The sequence below is a fragment of the Heterodontus francisci genome, chromosome 11 (genome assembly GCF_036365525.1).
Source record: "Heterodontus francisci isolate sHetFra1 chromosome 11, sHetFra1.hap1, whole genome shotgun sequence".
NCBI classification, from domain to species: domain Eukaryota; kingdom Metazoa; phylum Chordata; class Chondrichthyes; order Heterodontiformes; family Heterodontidae; genus Heterodontus; species Heterodontus francisci.
This window is the reverse complement of record NC_090381.1, coordinates 103,860,084-103,867,358: the sequence shown is the minus strand read 5'-3', so window position 1 is coordinate 103,867,358 and position 7,275 is coordinate 103,860,084.

Sequence of the window (7,275 nt, the reverse complement as noted above, 5' to 3'; positions counted from 1 at the left end):
AAAAGTTTCTATAAAGTGGGACTTTCTTTGGCAGACAACTTTGCCATCAAGCGTTCAATCCATTTAAGAATATCACAAGCGTTTTTTTTTATGTTGATGTAGATTGCAATTGTGTAAGCAAGGCACATTTTATTTGATAAGGGGTTTGGTGTCTCACATCACACTACAGTGTTATAAATTACAGCACAGTATAAAATGTATTGTGCTGATTTCAAAATGGCATGGCTATTCAAAATGGTGGTTTGGATATTGGAAACAATGACACCTAAAATGATTTACGGAGTGTGTATTAGTTGATGCCCCCCACCCAATATTTCTGAATATTTATATTTAATATATGCAAATGATGTGAGGAGTACCAGGTGAAAACAATCGCCCCCTCTTGATGGCACTGAATAGGGCGACTGTGTTCCTCCTGTATCTATCTGCCAACTTTGAGACATTCAGTGGAGTAACAATGGGTGTAAGTCACTCGACTAAGGTAGTGGCTGGAATCTTCCTTCAGTAGTCTGCCAATTTCTGAATGGTACTTGGAGAGGAGGAAGAGAATGAAGAAGTACTCTGTTGTGTGCTGCCCATTTTCATGCCCACTGGATTTCCATTGGAAGTAATGGGCTGCCTGCCCATGTATTTATGTGTTGAAAATACGTTGAACATATTTTCTGTAATTTGACCCATAGCAACACAAACAAGAGCGACACCTGTTTGTTCCTGGTATTCAGCATTGCAATGCAACATATCATGGAATCTTACAGCACAGGATGAGGCCATTTGGCCCATCGTGCCTGTACTGGCTCATTAAAAGAGCAGTCATGCCTAGTCCGAAACCCTTGCTTTTTGTCCATAACCCTATTAGTTCCTTATCCTCACATATCTGTTCAACTCCCTTTTCAAGTTTTTTTAATGAAATCAGCTTCCACCATCTTTTCAGATACAGCGTTCTAGATCCCGCCAACTCTCTGAGTGAAAGATTTCTTTTCATCTCCCCCTTAGGTTTCTTGACATTGATTTTGAATCTGTGACCTCTAGTTATTGACAGTCACTGACTCTCGTTGGGTTACAGTTGCACAGGCACAGACTCTCACTGGTTGCAATGAGGGAAATTAAAACTTTCAAACTGCAAGAAAACTTGAGTACAGAGTGATCTATTGCACAGCCCATTTTATAGGCAGCTTAATCAGCAGCTTGGAGGCCTATCAGAGAAAATCTCTGACCCTACTACTGGTGGGATTCTTCAGGAGAGGACCAGGGAACCTGTCCAAAATATTTTAAATGTATAGAAATTGGCCAGAATAATTCTGTCAGCTGTTTTAACCTTGGTTTATCCTGTACAATGGACCCTGGCTCTTTTTTAACCAGTTTTGTGTACTAGGGCTTTCAAATCTTTGTTTTTCATTTAATGTACAACATATTTACAGACAAATCCAATTTCTTCCAATTCATTGCAATCGCTATATTTCTGATTTTAGATCACGTGATGTGATTGATAATATTTATACAATAATACATGTTCATACCTTAATGTATTTATAGAGTGGAATTCCCTCTGGAATTTATATAGGAATGTACAGGACCACTAAACAACATTGCGGTCCATTTGCATAGTGCCATAGCGTGAGTGGTAACATGTAAAATCATAGAATAACATAGCACAGAAGGAGGCCATTCAGCCCAAGGTGCCTATGCCAGCTCTTTGAAGGAGCTATCCAATAAGTCCCAGTCCCGTGCCCTTTCCCCATAGCTTCTACATATATTTGTCCTTCATGTAGTTACTGAATGTCCTTTTGAAATTTATTATTGAATCTGCTTCCAACACCCTTTCAGGCAGTGCATTCCAGATAACTAGCTGTGTAAAAAAAAAATACCTCATGTCACCTCTGGTTCTTTTCCCACCACTTAAAATCTGTGTCCTCTGATTATTGACCCTTCTGCCCCTGGAAACATTTTCTCCTTATTTACCCCATCAAAACCCTTCCAGATTTTGAACACCTCTTGTCAAATCTCCCCTTAACCTCCTCTGCTCTAAGAACAGAACTTCTGCAAACCTGGTACCATTCTAGTAAATCTCCTCTGCACCCTCTCCAAAGCCTGGACATCATCCTGAAGTGGGGTGCCAATACTTCAGCTGTGCCCTAACCAGTGATTTATAATGGTTTAGCATAAGGTCCATGCTTTTGAATCCTATGTCTCTGTTTATAAAGCCAAGGATTCCAGATGCTTTATTAAAACAGCCTTTTTAACTTGTCCTGCCACTTTCAAAGATATGCTAAAAAGGTTTACACTCATGAGTTTGAGCTAAAGTACAATGAGTGAGTTTTAGAGCATTCTTAAAAAATTCCTCCTGGTAGGATATAATATAACTCACATTAATGTACAGGTATAATGCTAAAGTCATTTTTCCATGTGAACTACTTGTTAAGTAACAGTTACAGGGTTACATGTCAATCTACAGAAATTTTTAATTTCTCATATTAATTACTGATGTTTTAACCTACACTTCAAGCAGAATTGACATAGTCAGCAGAGCTGCAAGTACAGCATTGTTACCGGCGACAAGAGACTTTCAGGATCATGGCTGCAGTACAAAGACTATTGTTGGGCATTTCGGAGAAAGAGGAGCAGAAACAGTAGGAGATTGCACTCGGGGAGGTCCAAAGGTATTCGAGGTGGACATTCAGGGCTCGTTACCTACCAAGGCACTGAGACCATCATGTAGGTGTCAACAGCCATGACTGCAACAAAGACCAGTGTGTGGGAGTTCTTTTCCTCAGGAGTGGCCTGACCTTTGACCTGTCAGTTCCAGCAACTAAACCTGAAGCAACAGAGCGACAACTAAACTTCACTCTCAATGGAAATTAGAATGACTACTGTATTAAACTTTTAAGCAATTAGTCCCTTTCAAACAGCAGATATTTTCTTTAAGATTGCTTCTGCATGTTTGTATCTAACAGGGCCATACAATAGCAGTTGGATTGGCATCAAACTCATTTATCTAAAATTCACTAAGTATAGAATTATATCATTATAGAATCATAGGATGGTTACAGCGCAGAAGGAGGCCATTCAGCTTGTCATGTCCGTGCAGCTCTCTGCAAGAACAACTCAGCTAGTCCCACTCCCTTGTCCTTTCCCCATAGCCCTGCAAACATTTTTGCTTTTTAAAAATTTGTTCCTGGGATGTGGGCGTCACTGGCAAGACCAGCATTTATTGCCCATCCCTAATTGCCCTTGAGAAGGTGCTGGTGAGCTGCCTTCTTGAACCGTTGCAGTCCCTGGGTTATAAGTACACCAACAGTGAGGAAGGGTGTTCCAGGATTTTGGCACAGCAAAAGTGAAGGAACGGCAATATAGTTCCAAGACAGGCTGGTGTGTGGCTTGGAGGGGAACTTGCAGATGGTGGTGTTCCCATGCATCTGCTGCCCTTGCCCTTCTAGGTGATAGAGGTCGCAGGTTTGGAAGGTGTTGTCGAAGGAGCCTTGGTGAGTTGCTGCAGTGCATCTTGTAGATGGTACACACTGCTGCCACGGTGCGTCAGTGGTGAAAGGAGTGAATGTTGAAGGTGGTTGATGGGCTGCCAATTAATCAGGCTACATTGTCCTAGATGGTGTTGAGCTTCTTCACAGACAGAATCACAGAATCATAGAATTGTTACAATGCAGAAGGAGGCCATTTGGCCCATCGTGTCTGCACCATCTCTCCGAAAGAGCAAAATACTCAGTTCCATTCCCCCACCTTCTCTCCATAACCCCGCACATTCTTACTTCTCATATAACAGTCTAATTCCCTTTAGAATGCTTCAATTAAACTTGCCCTCACCACACTCTTAGGCAGTGCATTCCAGACTTTCACCACTCTCTGTGTGAAAACGTTTTTCCTCATGTCACTTTTGCTTCTCTTGCCAAATACTTTAAATCTGTGCCCTCTCCTCGATCCTTTCGCAAGTGGGAACAGTTTCTCTCTATCTACTCTGTCCAGACGCCTCATGATTTTGAATATCTCTATCAAATCACCTCTCAGCCTTCTCTTCTCCAAGGAAAACAGTAATAACTTCTCCAATTTATCTTCATAACAGAAGTTCCTCATCCCTGGAACCATTCTTGTGAATCTTTTTTGTACTCTCTCCAATGCCCTTACATCTTTCCTAAAATGTGACGCCCTGAACTGGACGCGATACTCCAGCTGAGGCTGAACTAGTGTTTTATACAAGTTCAACATAATTTCCTTGCTCTTGTACTCTATGCCCCTATTAATAAAGCCCAGGATACTGTAAACTTTATTAACTACTCTCTTAATCTACCCTGCCACCTTCAATGACTTATGCACATATACACCCAGGTCCCTCTGCTCCTGCACCCCCTTTAGAATTGTACCCTTTATTCTATATTGTCTTTCAATGTTCTTCCTACCAGAATGAACATGAGTGTTGTTGGAGCTGCACCCATCCAGGCAAGTGGAGAGTAAGTATTCCATCATACTCCTGGCTTGTGCATTGTAGATGGTGGACAGGCTTTAGGAAGACAGGAGGTGAGTGACTCACCACAGAATTGCCAGCCTCTGACTGCCCTTGTAACCACAGCATTTATGTGGCCGATCCTGTTCAGTTTCTCACCGATGGTAACCACCAGGATGTTGATAGTGAGGGATTCAGTGATGGTAATGCCATTGAACGTCAAGGGGAGATGGCTAGATTCTCTCTTGTTTGAGATGGTCATTGCCTGGCACTTGTGTGACATGAATGTTACTTGCCACTCCTCAGCTCAAGCCTGGATGTTGTCCAGGTCTTGCTGCACCTGGAAACGGGCTGCTTCAATATCTGAGTCGTCGCGAATGGTGCTGAACATTGTGCAATCATCAGCGAACATCCCCAGTTCTGACCGCATGATTGGAGGAAAGTCAATGATGAAGCAGCTGAAGATGGTTGGGCCTAGGACACTACCCTGAGGAACTCCTGCAGTGATGTCCTGGCGACTGAGATGATTGACCTCCAACAATCACAACCATCTTCCTTTGTGCTTTGACTCCAACCAGTGGAGAGTTTTCTCTGTGATTCCCATTGACTCTAGTTTTGCTAGGGCTCCTTGATGCCATACCGGTCAAATGCTGCCTTGATGTCAAGGGTATTCACCCCTGCGTTGTCTGCCTGGTGCCAGGGTTCGGGACATCTGCTCAGGGTTGGAGAGGAACTTGGAGTGGGAGGGGGAAGATCCAGTTGTTGTGGTCCATGCGGGTAGCAACGACATAGAGAGGACTAGGAAAGAGGTTTTGCATAGGGAGTATGAACAGGGGCTAAATTAAAAAGCTCTGGATTATTACCTGAGCCACAAGCAAATTAGCGTAGGGTAAATAAGATTAGAGAGCAAAACATGCGGCTCCCTGACTGGTGTGGGAGAAATGGGTTTCAAATCATGGGCACTGGCACTAGTACTGGAGAAAGTGAGAGCTGTACAGTTGGGACAGTCTTCACCTGAACCATGCTGGGACCAGTATTCTTGCGAGTCATATAACTAGGGCGGTAGAGGTGGGCTTTAAGCTAAATAGTGGAGGCGAGAGATCAAGTGAGAGAAGATATGTTAAATTAAAGAGAGGGCGCAAGGCAAGAGAGAAAGGTAGCAATGAGAAATAATAATCAGAACATGGCAGGAAAGGACAGAATGTACAAAATTAAGATTGTCTATGTAGCCTAGGCTAGAGGTTGCATCAATAGCAAAAAGACAGAACTGAAGCCTCTGTATTTGAAAGCTGGGGCCCTGGCAGAGATTTTTGTATCATTGTTAGCCACGGGTGAGGTACTGGAAGACTGGAGGATAGCTAATGTTGTGCCTTTATTTAAGAAGGGCAGCAGGGATAAACCAGGTAAATACAGGCCAGTGAGCCTTACATCAGTGGTGGGAAAGTTATTGGAAGGGATTCTGAGAGACAGGATTTATATGCATCTGGAAAGGCATGGTCTGATTAGGGATAGTCAGCATGGCTTTGTGCATGGGAAATCATGTCTCACGAATTTGATTGAGTTTTTCGAGGAGGTGACCAAGAGGATTGACGAGGGCAGGGCGATGGACGTTGTCTACATGGACTTTAGCAAGGCCTTTGACAAGGTCCCGCATGGTAGGCTGGTCCAGAAGGTTCGAACACATGGGATCCAGGGTGAGCTAGCAAATTGGATACAAAATTGGCTTGGTGATAGGAGGCAGAGGGTGGTAGTGGAGGGTTGTTTTTCAGATTGGAGGCCGGTGAGCAGTGGTGTGCCGCAGGGATCGGTGCTGGTCCCTCTGTTGTTTGTCATCTATATTAATGACTTGGATGTGAATGTAAGGGGTATGATTAGTAAGTTTGCAGATGACACCAAAATTGGTGGTACAGTGGACAGTAAAGAAGGTTGTCTAAGGTTACAACAGGATAGAGATCAACTGGGAAAGTGGGCAAGGGAGTAGCAAATGGAATTTAATGCAGACAAGTGCGAAGTGATACATTTTGGGAAGTTAAACCAGGGCAGGACATATACAGTGAATGGCAGGGCCCTGGGGAGTGTTGTTGAGCAGAGACCCCTTGGGGTGCAAGTACATAGTTCCCTGAAAGTGGCAACACAGGTAGACAGGGTGGTGAAGAAGGCGTATGGCATGCTTGCCTTCATCGGCCGAGGCATTGAGTACAAGAGTTGGGACGTCATTTTACAGTTGTACATAACGTTGGTTAGGCCGCATTTGGAGTACTGTGTGCCGTTCTAGTCGCTGCACTACAGGAAAGATGTGATTAAGCTGGAGAGGGTGCGGAAAAGATTCACAAGGATGTTGCCTGGCTTGGAAGGCTTGAGTTATAAAGAGAGATTGGATAGGCTGGGTCTGTTTTCCCTGGAGCCAAGGAGGCTGAGAGGGGACATGATAGAGGTATATAAAATTATGAGAGGCAGAGATAGGGTAGATAGCCAAAGTCTGTTTCCCATGATAGGGGTGACTAAAACTAGAGGTCATAGATTTAAGGTGAGAGGGAGGAGGTTTAAAGGGGATCAAAGGGGTAAATTTTTCACACAAAGAATAGTGAGTATCTGGAATGAGCTCCCTGAGGAGGTGGTGGAGGCAGAAACAGTAGCGACATTTAAGAGGCATCTGGACAGGTACTTGAATGAGCAAGGCATAGAGGGATATGGAATTAATGCAGGCAGGTGGGATTAGTATAGATAGGCATTATGGTTGGAATGGACGCGGTGGGCCGAAGGGCTGTTTCTATGCTGTACGACTCTATGACTCTATGAATGCACATCATATTCGTAAGAAAACA